Here is a 16109-nt window from a genome sequence, read left to right on the forward strand (position 1 = left end):
TGCCAGAGCGAGCTGTTAAAGCTACATGGAACGTTCAGAGCAGCACAGAAAGAGAATCTATCATGAAACTGACGAAGAAGAAAAGGGCACACTTCAAATCATATCGCCAATCAAAAGCGGGAGCAAAATTTAAGGATGTTGAAAGAACAAGAGCTCAAAGCAAACTGCTGTGATAGCTCAACTGAACACCCAAATTAGAGATTTGGAGTAAGAATTGAATGTAGATGTAGACTTTGAGAAGCCAACAACATTCAAAATAAAGCAAATGTATACCGTTACTCACCATATTAGAGAGGTTTACATGGACCTATTAACCAAGCGTGGGGTGAGTACGAGGAAATGTGAGAGTGTGGTCAGAACTGTCCTGGAGGGCCTCACAGACATCAATATGAAGAATGTCAGACTCCTGAAGAAATCTACAGCAGCTACCATAGGTCTGGAAGCATGCAATATCTCTCAAGTGCAAGTGCCATTGACTCTAGCAGAAAATGAGGATTCAACCATTTCAAGCAATGCAACAACAAAATCAGGGCATCATTACTCCTCATTCGATGTGTACAAAGGGTCAGATGATGGTAGCACACCAAGAGCAATGACCATTGGAATGCGAGAGTGAAGGTGGGACTGCCCAAACAGCCCTAGACACTCTTCTCAGCATATTGAAAGAAGTCACTGACATACCAGGCTCAACATAGCTGGTAGAAAAAATAATAGCAAACATCAAGAATATCATGAGCTAACGCCAGATAGCCAAAACAAAATGTGATGACCTACATGTACTCAAGGCGTTTAAAGAGCAAGCATTTTACCTCATGTCGTTCAAGGATGGAATGACATGAATAAAGACGAGCAGGCCACATTCGCAACCATGAATGATTTTTACTGTGGCATCCATTATTTGGTTGGTCTTGCAGACTACTCAGCTCTCACAATCCAAGCCTGAAAAAGGATGATCTTCGGCGAAGACAAAGTGGGAGCTGAGGAGGTCAGTGGGGTTCATGTGGAGTCTGGTTGTGGCATATGGCAATTGGTGTGGACTGTCTGCAAGTCAGTACAGGACCGGGGTTGCGAGAAATCAAGGAAGCCTCTTTAATTCTGCTCATTCCTGCAGTCAAACAACATAACCTCTGTTCCTCTTGCACCATTCAAGGGGAACAGATTTAACATAGTATTTCATAACTGTAATGGCATTTTCTATCACTCAGACCATCTCAAAGAATTTTTTGAGGAGCACAAGGAAGACAACCTACTTTTCAAAGCGGTGCATGCAGACCTTGGTGTGAGTCAATACCTTGCAGCAGTTCGAGCACTGGGGTTGATTGGCAAGTTAGTAGTGGGTCCATTTTGGCAAGTCATTAACAACCAAGGTCATGAAGCTACCATGAACCGACACGAGGCATGTCTGCTTTGTGTGATGCGAGTGAGCTCATATGTGGTGAAGATGTTCTGTTTGAAGGCAGACATAACCCTTCAGATCCCATATTCATTGCACTGGTCATCCGGCTCACCCATAATACTGACTTTGATCTAATAACCGAGCAGGTATTGGAAATGCTCTTTGTTACCTTTTGCTAGGTAACTGAAAAAAAAATGCTTTAAGATCACCTGTTGTCAGGAAAGCATGCAGAAATGGAAGAGGAGAAAGTCAGAGAGACCAGAAGCGTGCCAAAAACCAATGTAGGAGTGGAGCACGATTTTGGAATGTTGGATCAACCGATTAACATGAAGCTGGCTGCTGGTATGATGGCAATAGAAAGCATCATTATGTGCATAAGGAACAAGACAAGTGAATGGCGTAAGGGACATTCTGTGACAGATCATGACAGTGATGGAGTATGCTCGGAAGAGTGTAAAAAATCAGAGATTAATACGCCAAGCACGTGAAGCAGCTGTTGGAGGTCAGAGCAACGAAAACAAAAGGTCAACAGACTCGAACATATATGATGACGGACAACGACTGCCAGAGGACAAGCACGACAAACAGGTTAGTAATGATTAGTTTTTAAAAAGAAACAATTTTTTATACTATTTGTATATTCATTTATATGGATTTGTTCTTTCAAGTTTATTAAGTGACGAGGAACTCTTGAAATATGTTCATTATATACATGTTATATATGTTTAAACTAGTATTTATATTTTCAGTTCAGAGCAACATACGTTTTTACAATTAAAAAGATAAAGGAGACAATTTTCCAAGTATGATTAGAATAAGAATCATGTTATGTTCATCACTATGATGGAAAATGCTTGATTGTAATATTGAAAAATGATTATACTTGTGCACTTCTGGTATTGAAATGTGGTAATGAAATAAAATCAAACCAAACTTTATACAAAATAAATTAAATTGTCCTGCGATGAGGACATCATTGGTATTTTTCAGCTTTCTTCGCTTAGCAGACAGTAGTATTTTGATAATATTGATTATATGTATTTTTAACATCCACATTTATATTCTAATTCATCTACGGTGACGACGGTGGCAACTGGAACACAGACTGATGTGTCAACGATGTACATGTATATGGACAAGACGGAAGACACTGGGACGCAGACTGACGTGACCTGGATGGTCGACGAGACAGGGACACAGATTGATGTGACCATGACGGACATCGAAAAAACAGGGATGCGGACAAATATTACAATGGACGAGTTAGCACAGATCATCAGATGTTCCTCTAATATCCAATGACAAAGAATTATGTATAATTGTAATATCTGATCATGTTTATATTTTTTTATTTTAATGGAGGTTTTTTACTAACATTATCATTTGGTATAATTTAGTTTTAATTGTTTGATCTTGAATGTCATTATGTAAATTGACGGCTATCTTCCTTTTCTTTCCCCTTCATCGGGCAAAGTGACCTTAAAAGGTTGCAGCTAAAAATGAATTAGAGAAAACAATAATATCATCTAGCGATGAAAATAAAAAGCTGAAGTTGGAGCTCGATGATGTAAGCATTAAGTAAACATGTAAATCCGAACTGGGCAGAGTGAGCATGACTGCAAAGGCGATCAAGCATTTTAGAGAGAGTGCGCAATGCTTAAAGCCGAAAAGGCCGGTTTGCTTCCGAATTAGCAGAGGCACAGGACAGTGTTTGACAGAATACCAGAGCAGCAAATGCTCGGAGGTGCAGGAATACCCTCTTAAAACTTAGTCACGAGTTAAGAAAAGCTAACATTGCCTTAAAAAGGCAAGAGAGGCAATTGAAGATGAGAGAATCTTCAATCCCTGATCCAGCTTCTCCTGCTATCAGTTCTACTACATCTACATGTAGTGGTACCACTACGACTTCTGCTGTAACAGGCAGAACTAATAATCTGGTACAGAAAAAGCATACTGAATGCATGTTGCTGCACTGCCAGAGCAAGCTGTTAAAGCTACATGGAACGTTCTGAGTAGCACAGAAAGAGAGGCTATCATGAAACTGATGAAGAAGAAAAGGGCACACTTCAAATCATATCGCCAATCAAAAGCGGGAGCAAACTTTAAGGATGTTGAAAAAACAAGAGCTCAAAGCAAACTTTGCTGTGATAGCTCAACTGAACATCCAAATTAGAGATTTGGAATAAGAATTGAATGTAGATGTAGACTTTAAGAAGCCAACAACATTCAAAATAAAGCAAATGTATACCGTTACTCACCATATAAGAGAGGTTTACATGGAACTATTAACCAAGCGCGGGGTGAGAACGACAAAATGTGAGGGTGTGGTCAGAACTGTCCTGGAGGGCCTCACAGACATCAATATGAAGAATGTCAGACTCCTGAAGAAATCTACAGCAGCTACCATAGGTCTGGAAGCATGCAAGATCTCTCAAGTGCAATTGCCATCGACTCTAGCAGAAAATGAGGATTCAACCATTTCAAGCAATGCAACAACAAAATCAGGGCATCATTACTCCTCATTCGATGTGTACAAAGGGTCAGATGATGGTAGCACACCAAGAGCAATGACCATTGGAATGCGAGAGTGAAGGTGGGACTGCCCAAACAGCCCTAGACACTCTTCTCAGCATATTGACAAGTTAGTAGCGGGTCCATTTTGGCAAGTCATTAACAGCCAAGGTCATGAAGCTACCATGAACCGACACGAGGCATGTCTGCTTTGTGTGATGCGAGTGAGTTCATATGTGGTGAAGATGTTCTGTTTGAAGGCAGACATAACCCTTCAGATCCCATATTCATTGCACTGGTCACCCGGCTCACCCGTAATACTGACTTTGATCTAATAACCGAGCAGGTATTGGAAATGCTCTTTGTTACCTTTTGCCAGGTAACTAAGAAAATGCTTTAAGATCACCTGTCGTCAGGAAAGCATGCAGAAATGGAAGAGGAGGAAGTCAGAGACCAGAAGTGTGCCAAAACTCAATGTAGGAGTGGAGCACGATTTTGGAATGTTGGATCAACCGATTAGGCCCGTTTTGAAAGTCCATTTTTGATGCACGTGTACACGGCGCGTTTTTCGGTCGTGTACACGTTGCAAACACTGTGAGAGTGGGTTCTGTTTTCATGTCGACACGGACCCGCATCAATATGTCATAAAAAGGGGTCTATATAGCCTAAGTCACGGTTTTAAAGCTTACCTGAGAAGTTTGAAGTATCAATCCACAAAAATTGGTGCAAATTAAAAGTTTACTTGGCTTAGCAGCGCATTAAATTAATAAAGAATGCAAAAGAAAATCAGTGCAGGGCCCTAGCTATCGCCGACGCTCGGTGGATGCGCATTTTGTATACTGTACCGTACATGCATGCACAGATCGCTGCAGAATAAGTGTAACTGAAGTTATCGATTAATTTTCATTATTATGTTGCCAATTTGAAGAGCGTTTGTTTGTAGGCTTGTGTGCGAGCGTATAACACGTAAGTTGTAGCGATGATCGCTATCGCAATTGGTGATTCTCAAATTGACTCTGAGTGTGATTGAGCAACGCTTTCGAGCTTTTGAGACCGGAGCAGACCCATTTCGTGCCGATTTCGTGGTACAAAAACGTGAGTCTCCAGAAAGAATGTGGATTAAATTGGCGATTTTGGAAGTGAACTCACTCTGGATTAATTGAAATATGTTGACATATTAGTAATTAAAACATGTGCAGTGTCTGAGAACTAAGATTTAATGTGAGGCTGTGAGCTTGTTTATGGAGATGCTACCGTGTACACGGTGATGGAATTTAGTACACGTGCACTGACTTGACCGTGCGTGTACACGTGTACCCGAAACGGGCCTACAACCGATTCACATGAAGCTGGCTGCTGGTATGATGGCAATAGAAAGCATCTTTATGTGCGTATGGAACAAGACAAGTGAATGGCTGAAGGGACATTCTGTGACAGATCATGACAAAGTATGCTCGGAAGAGAGTAAAAAATCAGAGATTAATACGCCAAGCACGTGAAGCAGCTGTGGGAGGACAGAGCAACGAAAACAAAAGGTCATGCTTGGAAGAGTGTGAATACTCAGAGAGATGAATACACCAAGCACGTGAAGCAGCTGTCGGAGGAAAATAAAAAGTCAACAGACTCGAACATGTATGACGACAGACAATGACTGCCCGAGTACAAGCAGGACAAACAGGTGAAAGATGACGATTATGTAGTTTTAAAAAGAAACAATTATTTTTCATAACCTTAGTACATTCATTTATACGGATGTGTTCTTTAAAGTTTACAAAGTGACAAGGAACTCTTGAAATATGTTTATTATATACATATGCTATACTTTTATACCAGTATTTATATTTTCAGTTTTTAAAATTAAAAAGATAAAGGAGACAATTTTTGAAGTATGTTTAGAATAAGAATCATGTTGTTATGTTAATAATAATAATAATAATAATCCCCTTTTATATAGCGCTTAATCCATCGGAACGACGTTTCTAAGCGCTTTACAGATATATTATTACCCCGGTCATCGGATTCAATCAGTCATTCCCGCACACGTGTGCACATCCTCCACTCCCTGGGGAATATTCCAGTCAGTCGCCTTTGAGGCACACACAATATTGGACAAGCTACAATGACTTTCACATCCTACCGGGTACCCATTTAGCACCTGGGTCGAGAGTGGCAAAGTGTGGATTAACGCCTTGCCAAAGGACGCCAGACCGCGGTGGGATTCGAACACATGACCCTCTGTTTACAAGGCGAGAGTCAGAACCACTCCTCTCTTTGTTCATCTCTTTGATGGAAAATGCTTGATTGTAATATTGAAAAATGATTATACTTGTGAACTTCTGGTATTGAAATGTGGAAATGATGAAACTTGATAAAAAATACATAAATTGTCCTGCGATGAGGACATTGTCTGCATTTTTGAGTTTCCTTCGCTTTAGCAGACAGTTGTATTTTGATATTGATTGTATATTTTTTAACATCTACATGTACATTCATTTCATAATTCATCTCAGGTGACGACGGTGGCAACTGGAACGTAGACTGATGTGTCAACGATGTACGTGGACAAGACGGTAGACACTGGAATGCAGACCGACGTGATCTGAATGGCCATTGACGAGACAGGACACAGACTGATGTGACCATGATGGACATCGATGAGATAGGGACGCAGATGGACATGACAATGGACGAGTTAGCACAGATCATCAGATGTTCCTCTAATAAATATTCAATGACAAATCATTATGTATAATTGTAATATCTGATTATGTTTATTAATTATTTTCATCAAGTTTTTTTATTAACTTTATCATTTAGATTTAGAATAATTTAGTTTTAATTCTGTTTGATCTTAAAAGTCATTACATGTATTGACCAACATCTTCTTTTCCTTCTCTCTATCCCCGTCTCTATCTCTCTCCTTCCCCCTTTCTCCTTTTCTCAATTGTCTATTTCTTTTTTGCTTTCTCTTGCTTCTCATTTTAGATCAGACCATGATATGAATTTTTATATTGCAATATTACAATCTTAAAAAGCATGATGTTAAACAGTCATTTCCTAATTCATCCTAAATAAATATTTTGCATTATAAATTAATAAAAAACAATTAAAAGATACAAATTATTATTTATTAATAAGCCTGAGTCATATCGATTATTTTGAAAACCGGTGTTCGACAGCTCTAATTCGATCGAACATCGATGCATCGAATATTGAAGGCGGGGAAAATGTAGTCTTTTTTTTGCGTCGATGCGATGCGCTTTGCATATGCACTACGCACTGACGGTATGCGCTGGCGTTGGCCAGGTGAGCGTTGCACAAGCAGATGACAGAGCAAAGTTCGTTTGTATTTTCCATGATCACAGAACACACAAAAAAGGCCGGGGACCAAAGCAGAATTCTTCCCAAAATATCTTCAACAATGATATTTGCAGATGACAACATATAAGTTTAAAATGAAACAATAACAAAGACATGAATCACGCAGAGTCGATCCGAATGATTTTCGGTCAACTAGCATTCGCAGTCCATTCACAAGCCCAGTCCGCAGCTCCGTACACTCACTCTCCCGAAACGACAGGCGTGCACTAGCTCGACTCAAGAAGTCAAGTCGATCGTCATGAGATGTCCGCCATTGAAAATTGAAATGAAATACGAACGTTCACATCAAGCTCTAAATTCATATTAATGATTATTATATGCAAATTATTGTTAAATATTACGATTAAATAATATTCTATGGTCATGATATTAATATTGTTCATGAAAGAAAGCTTTACTTCACGTTGATCGCGTCAATTTCCGGCCATTTTCTGGTTTGATTAAAGAACAGTACTGCGCATGCACGATCGATGGCCATGAATTCCATTCATGAATTCATCGTGCATAAATTATCTCGGCACGAGCAGACGAGTAAGACTCGAACTATGATCGAAATAAACTTCAAAATAATGGTGAATAGCATCATAATTACTAAATCGGTTTCATTTTGGGGGCAATAGAAATCAAGTAAGTAGTAGTAAAGTTGGACATTACTGATATTTTGATGATTGATTGTGTAAACCAAACGAATCGGCCGGCCGACGTATTTTTTTATTTTTTTTTCGATGCACCGATTTTGCAAAATCTGCATCGGTGTTCGATGACATCGATCGAACACCGATTTTAAAATCGATTCGACTCAGGCTTATTTATTAATAAATTTTAGTATTTGTTAAATAATAAATTGTTCTTCAAAATGGCATTTTGTAACATCGCAAATCGAATGCATGTCATAACAATGCGGTTCAAGGGTCAGACCTATTGTATTTGCTTTGTTGACAAACGGATCTAGGGATCTACACGAGATCAGTCTGGTAAGAAACCTTAAAATGTTCACCTTTTTATTAACCAATTTTTGGAACCTTCATACGCATTAGGCATTTAAAGGTTCAAATATCAATAAAATTCACACTTATGAACCGATTTCACCCTGTAAATATGGATTTCCTAGGGAAATCCATCCGGGTGTGGAGGTCTCGCATAGTTATGCATATATGGCAGGCGGCTCAAGGCTCCATGATGAAGAAGTATATGTCAAAATATTTTTTTAAAAACATCATGGAGTCCTCAAGGCCCGGGGGGGGGCACTCCATATATAATGCATAGTGGGTAAGTGCCGCGGAGGGGACTCCCATTTTTACACTCAAATTTCCGTTCCACAGCATAGCATTTTTGTCTTAATGAAAAAAAGAACAAAGAAAGCCGCTCTAAAGCATAACATTTTCTCCTTATCGAGAAAAAAGGAAATCCACTCCAAAGCTTTGCATATTTTCCGTTACGCCATTTCGGCCACATTGATCTGCGACAATGAGCCGCAATTTTCGTGAAAAGCGACCGCAGCGCTGTCCGACCATCGCCTCTGCGCTAGCGCACCCGGCGCCCATGCTGCCGGGCTAGCTGCATGCACGTTCCATAGGGATGCATATACGCACTCGCACGCAAGCGACCCGTTCCAAGGATCCCCGTTTTAACAAACACTTGTAGTTCCGAAGCCCATTCAAAGGACCCTCCTTTTTACAATAAGCCTGCTCCAAGGCCCCCACGGTCTCACCCACGGCACATACCTACTACTTTTTTGGTCGAGTACCCCCCCCCCGGCCTCAAGGCTAGGAGCGGAGGGTAGTGGTACTTAGTGAAGTGAAGCCTTTACGAACCTGTATACTAATACTAACCTCGCAATACGTGTGAGTGATACGAACCCTTGCCTGAGCCCGAGGCCTGAGCTGAGGTAATCCAGGGAGCGCCGGTCCGCTTCGTAAGCCAGCGCCCAGGAGCTCACCGTGTATTTACCTATACTCAACAGGACTAGAGTAGATCATGTTGCTAAATAAATTGTGAAAACAGAAATTATGCATTTACCACGATTATATGGATGAAGGTGTATCGTGTGGCAGTATCCTGAAATCGAGGCACAGACTGGAACCTCAAAAAACCCCGAAAAGTTCTCTCCTTCTACCCCAGTCTCGATCGGCCATTTTGTTATGAATTTTGAAACTTAGGTCATAGTAAGGAGAGGTATCGCGACAGAACTTTTCGTTTCTTTGAGGTTCCAGTCTTAGACCAAAAGTAGGGACAGTGATTTTCCGTTTCTAAAAATTGCCTTTTCCGTTTCAGAAAATCTCAAATTCCGTTTCAGCATGTCTGAAAACGGAAATTCCGTTTCCCCATAGACTTTGTGTACAAGAAAAATTGACAATTCCGTTTACATAGAAAACCAATACGCAACGAGTAGCGATGTCAAAATGCTAGCGCTGCTCGAAATTTGCATCTACCAATGTACTAACATTGCTTTAAAATCCATATTAATCGAAGAGATTCGAGCTCATAAAATATTAAGGGAAACATAATCAACATGAATATATTCTCATCTTTCATATTATTAGCATTATTTTATTGTTAAATGGGATTTTATCGCTGATTTGGGGACTTTTCGGACATCGTTTTGAGCAGTCGACGACTTCCGAATATCCGCCATTTTAGATTTGATGAATCACCGTGATCATTATATTATGACCGAACGTAGAGGGCAGCAACACACGGCCGGATTCTGCCTTCTATGCGGACGTAGTGTAAATTAATTTGGATACGATCGAGTGATGGAGAGGCTCGAGTGTAGTTACGATGATTGTTGTTGCAAAGTGAGATCGTGTTTTTTCAGTTGATATTCGTATTTTGTTGAGGATTTGGGATTAATTTCTGTTGCTTTTTTGTGCATTTTGAGAAAAAACATGTTTTCCGTGATTTTCCGTTTGAAAAGCAACTTTCCATTTCAAACAGCCGATTCCGTGAATTCCGTCCGTTTTCCGCGATCGCGGAAAATCACTGTCCCTACAAAAGCTTCAGTCTCTGTTACATGTACATGTATGTTGGTTGTTCAGCTGAACTCCGTTGGCTTCATTCACCAAATACAGAGACCAAAGTTCTAGCGCGATCTGTACAGGGGACTCAATCCAATGGCCATATTTATGTTATGTATAAGATCGGATAAAACAGGCATGACGGGGAAGTGCTTTGGGCGACAGCCGAGGTATGTCACTGTTTTTGTTCCTATTAACTTGATTTTCTTCGTTTTTTGGCAGTTAATGCCAAGAGGGAATATTAATTTATTTGCATTTTGGTTGTGTTAACTTTCAAAATTTTTATTCATTAAAGACAAAAATTGAAGAGCCTCGACGGAGGGATTTTGCATTGCAAGTCCCCTAATGTTGGCTGCACGATAGCGAGCCGTCTGTGTGCGAGGAGAAATAAAAAATTTTTTTTTTTAAACTCCTCAAAACAGACGGCTGCCAGTTGTCTATTCCAGTCTGTGCCTCGATGTCAGGATACTGCCACACGAGACCTTCATCCATTATAATCGTGGTAAGTGCATAATTTCTGTTTTCACAATTTATTTTGCGGAGTACCTTTAGAATCCAATGTCATGAATCGATTACAAGAGCAACCTCCTATTCCTAATTGTTGCTGCCGTTGTGCAATGATAGCAATTTTGTCGCCCTCTACGTTCGTGAACGAATTAATAGGGAGATGGATGAAGGATAGGGGGGGGGTAGCCCCGTAAGGAGTACGGGTATACGACTTGTCCAATATGGTTGATGCCCGGGGGTTGATGTATAAGAGAGAGTGGCAGCAATATTAGATGTATAATGAGAGGACTTATAAAGGGAAGATTTATGAAGGGATCAATGAGGGGGCGCGTGATGGAGGACATGTGCAAAGGTATATAATCATGTTGATGATGTTTATGTTTTGGTTAAGGAATGATATACGTTGATATGTATACAGGGATACTGGGAGATTTTTATGTTATGGATATGAATACTTATACTTGGATACTATTGGATACCTGGATACGTGGATACTTGGATACTATTGGATACATGGATACTTGGATACGTGGATACTTGGATACTATTGGATACATGGATACTTGGATACGTGGATACTTGGATACTATTGGATACATGGATACTTGGATACGTGGATACTTGGATACTATTGGATACATGGATACGTGGATACGCGGATACGTGGATACTTGGATACTATTGGATACATGGATACGTGGATACTTGGATACTATTGGATACATGGATACTTGGATACGTGGATACGCGGATACTTGGATACTATTGGATACATGGATACGTGGATACGCGGATACGTGGATACGTGGATACTTGGATACTATTGGATACATGGATACGCGGATACGTGGATACGTGGATACGCGGATACGTGGATACTTGGATACTATTGGATACTTGGATACGTGGATACGCGGATACGTGGATACTTGGATACTATTGGATACATGGATACTTGAATACGTGGATACGCGGATAAACTGATACGTGGATACTTTGGTACTATGATGAAGGAACATCAAGGAGTTCCTGATACTCTAGAACATGGAAGCCACATAAAGAAGTACATGATACTAAAAGAACTTTTAGAACGAAGCATCACACACCCTAATTACCCTTTCTGCCAGATAATTTACATCGTTTTTAATTTGTATTTTTCTTGAGAGAAAGATAGAAAAGGGTACTTTAGTGAATTGTTCCAAATTGGCTGCTCTCTTTATAGCGAAACATGTATCAATTGCCTAAGCCCATATTATTACAATTTGACCTATAAATTTTAATCCTTTTTAGAATTGATTTTATTTAATTAAGTTGATTTCAGTAAACAAAACATAAATAAACTATTTGGATTATTATAGATTTTCCAGTAAAGGCTAATATAATAACATGTACGAATATGCAGCTTATAAAAGGTGAAGTCTTTACCCAAAAAATTATTGATTTGAATCAGTAGAAAAATAAGTAACAAGCCAATTTCATAAAAAAAAATATGTAAAATAAGAAAGTTATGCCTTTTGAAGTTTTTGCATATATTACGCAAACCAATTACAATCATGTACAGCTCAGTGATAAGTAATAAGACACGAGCAACAGATAACAACAAAATAGTAAGAAAGGGGATATTAAGAACGATATACCACACTGAGACGTTTTGGTTATATTGAAATAACCAATCAATTTCAAAACATGTCGTATAGAGACATATTTGACATGGTTACAATTCGACGATTAATTTCACCCCGTCCTGCTTGTGATTGCAACGAGACACATCGTATAGGGCCTACATCACAATCCCTTTTTTAAACAAATTAATTTCATTCAGGGCTATGTCTTGTTGCGCTTTTATCTCGTTGTTTAAAAAGCGCTAAAGAACCAATTTTACTTAAACACTTACAGATTCGGTCATCGGATTTAAGCAGTCATTCCTATACTCCCTGGGTGTATCTTAGCCATTCGTCAATGTGAATGTCTCGTTCTGATTATGAATTATCTAATATGAGTCGTTCTATTTATCATTTTTAACTTAAAACTAGAGATTTAATAGTTCAAAATTGACCTGATAATTATTTTTTTTGTCCGATTTTTTAAGAAAGATGTGAATAAGAAGTAAAGGAGTGAATATAAAGTTTTGTGAATGAGTTATACATGAATGGCATACATTGTATAATTTATTTTTTTTCAAAAATTATAGAAAGAATGAACTTGATGAAGAGAAAAGGAAAAGAGGGAGAAGAGAATGGAGAAAAATAGGAATAAGAAGTCAGGGAGTGCAATAAAATTTTTGTGAATGAGATACTGCATCATTAGCATATAAATTACTTATTTAAAAAAAATTATCTTCCTACTTATACATCCAGAAGACTTTCAAAAGAGCATGGAGTACTAGAACTGCATTTGTAACAGAACATCGGCATGCAATGACGCCTTTGATATAATATTTCGTTTTGAGCACAAATTGGATTTGACTTTCATTGGTTGGTTATTATGTGAATGTCTCGTTCTGATTATAAATACGAATAAGTATTAGTCCTATATGACTCGTTTTATTCTTAATTCTTTATTATGAAATGTAATTTCTAATATTTCATGAATTTATACCTAGATAAAAATTGAATAAAGTGACCGGTTTATGAAAAGACATCTTTCTTAGCGCTATTTGAAGTGGTTAAGAGGAATGTTATCTGACTAAACTTAGTGATTCGAGTGCAAAACGCGAATAAAAATATATTATAGGGCGTATTGCGATCAGAAATTTCATATTTTAATCACGTTTTGTATATACACAATCAGTCCGAAGCGCGTTTTTTGTGTGGAAATCGTATTTTGCTCCTGTGTCCCGGCGTCCCGACAAACCCTTCCCGGGACGCCTATTTGTCCCGTATTTCAGAATATTGAACAAAATGTAGTTAATACATTTAAAAGTGGCGAATTTTCATTAAATAACCAACAGCTGACGAAGCAGGGACAACAATTAAATCGATAACTGTAAACTTTTGCAAGTTCTGCGGTGATTTCTTGCTAACCTAATTGCAAACGAACTGGCCTCCTGCCTGTGTGTGGCAGGCTACTAGCTAGGCATGGAGGATCGAAGCAAATTCTCAATGGTGCAAACATCTCACATGACAGTTTTTCCACCAAAATAATCACAAATCGGCGGGAAATTCTTATAATGATACTATGGATTCTCAGATTAATGATTTGGAGATGTAATCGGAGGAACATGTTATTGACTTTTCATAGATCTAGTTGTTTCAGCTTTCGTTTTGAGTCTTGGTGTGCACGATGCCGCGATGTTTCATCTAATTTTTAAGTTTGACAATATTTTTCACTTTGAAATTTTATTCATTTCTAAAACATTTCATGTTTAAAATTTTGAAAATACATTAAAAAACACCAAATAAAATTATGATTTTTATTAGATGATTGGATTTTTTTGTTTACTTGAAGTTTGAACTTTCCCTTTTTCTTTATTTTATATATACCCTATCCTTTCTGCTTGCCTTTTTTGTTCCATCTATCTTTCTTTCATAGACATTTTCTTTTCTCTCTCTCTGTCTGTTCATTTTTCTTTCTTTCCTTCTTTATCAAATATACTTTTTTATCTCCTTCATTCTTTCTTTCCTTATAATTACCTTGGCATCCTTCTCTCTTCGTCTCCTGTTTCTTTTCGTTCTTTCTCTCCTTCCATTATTTTCTCTTTTTTGTTCTCTCCTCCTAGCTTCGTTCTTCCCTTCCACTCTTTATTCCTTTCTTTATTTTTCCCTTCTTATTCTTTTCCCTTATTTTTACTTTCTTTCTTTTGTTTCTTTCTTTCAAAGAATGAAGGAAACATGTTTATTTCCTTCATTCTTTCTTTCCTCCTTCTTTTTCTCACCTTTCCCCCTTTAATTCCCTCCTTTATTTTGTCTTTCAGACATTTAGTAATCTTCCCTTCCTTCCTTCCTTTCTTTCTTTCTTTCTTTCAATCTTTCTTTCTTTCTACATTCATTTCAAAGAAATACGGAAACCTTTTTTATCTCTTTTATTATTTCTTTCATCCTTCTTTTATTCTAACTTTCTGTTATTTTTTCTGTTTTCCTTTATTTTCTTTCCTTCCCAATCATCTCTTTTCTTTCTCTCCTTCATTCTTTCGTTCACCTTCCCTTCTTATTCTTTATATTTTTTTCAAAAGTCTTATAATTATACTATGGATTCTCAGAAGCCCACACTTTGTGTGGGCTTCTTTGTTGATCTTCGTTTGTCAATTGTCCCGTATTTCATTTTGTGAAATCTGGTCACCCTGGACTCTCCCTTCCCCCCTTTTCCACAAACATCCCAGATGCCCGGCCGTATGCGTATCCGCGTATCCTCGTATCCGCGTATCCGCGTATCCGCGTATCCACGTATCCTCGTATCCATGTATCATCGTATCCATGTATCCACTTATCCTACGTATCCACGTACGTATCCCAGTAGTATCCACGTATCCTCGTATCCATGTATCCACTTCTGTCTCAAAAACTTATATTAAGTATAATGTTCTGAAAAAGTACGTCGTATCCATTGTTTTTCTCGTTTTAAAATCTAGAGATTTTTGTAATCGATTCATGACATTGGATTCTAAAGGTAAGCCTATTTTGCTAGATATTTTGACCATAATCTACCCTAGTCCCGTGAGTATGGGTAAATACACGGTGAGCTCCTGGGCGCCGGCCCGCTTCGCGGGTCAGTACTCCCTGGCCTGGGTTAGAGCTGAGCCTAGACTGTAGACAGTCAGTAGTCACACTCGACTCACGACCACGTTGATGACTTGATCCGCGTGCACTGCATCTTGCACAGCGCGATTTGCAAACAAAACTCAAATTAGTAAAAAGAAAACATAGCAAAACAGCCGACATTCATTGTCATGCACCTGTCTTGTGATCCTCTAAGTTACCATCATCTCCACAAAAAATCACAGCAAAATATAGATATACCGGTACTCGTATATGAAAATATATTTACCAAATTTTAGCTCCCGGAATTTTCTTCAACAAAAGTTCAAGATGAAATCGAGACACTGCCTAACGTTGTGATTACGCAACAATATAATTTTCCAACAAAAATTACTTTGCGTGAACTATAGAGGGCGGGCGCCGTTTTGTGGAGGGGGTAGTGGGTGGTGTCATTATTTTATTGTTCTCCTTCTTCTCGTCCTCCTTCCTCTTCTTTTCCTTTCCCTTCCCCTTCCCCGGGCCTTCCTCCTTCTCCCCTTCTCCTTCTTCTTCTACTTCTTCGCCTCATACTTTCTCCCTTCCCTCTTCTCCTATATAGTTTCC

The 16109-nt window shown here is 38.7% G+C and overlaps 1 protein-coding gene across 1 annotated transcript in view; it reads right to left on the minus strand.

The window, feature by feature from the left end:
• LOC121411072 (solute carrier family 25 member 40-like) overlaps positions 1 to 15890 on the minus strand; it is a 29650-nt gene extending 13760 nt beyond the window's left edge. Inside the window, exon 1 of the mRNA XM_041603564.1 lies at positions 15796 to 15890. The gene's annotated coding sequence lies outside the window, so the exon portion shown is untranslated. The remainder of the gene's footprint in view (positions 1 to 15795) is intronic.
• Positions 15891 to 16109: the final 219 nt, after the last annotated feature.

Source organism: Lytechinus variegatus, chromosome 3, assembly GCF_018143015.1.
Source record: "Lytechinus variegatus isolate NC3 chromosome 3, Lvar_3.0, whole genome shotgun sequence".
NCBI classification, from domain to species: domain Eukaryota; kingdom Metazoa; phylum Echinodermata; class Echinoidea; order Temnopleuroida; family Toxopneustidae; genus Lytechinus; species Lytechinus variegatus.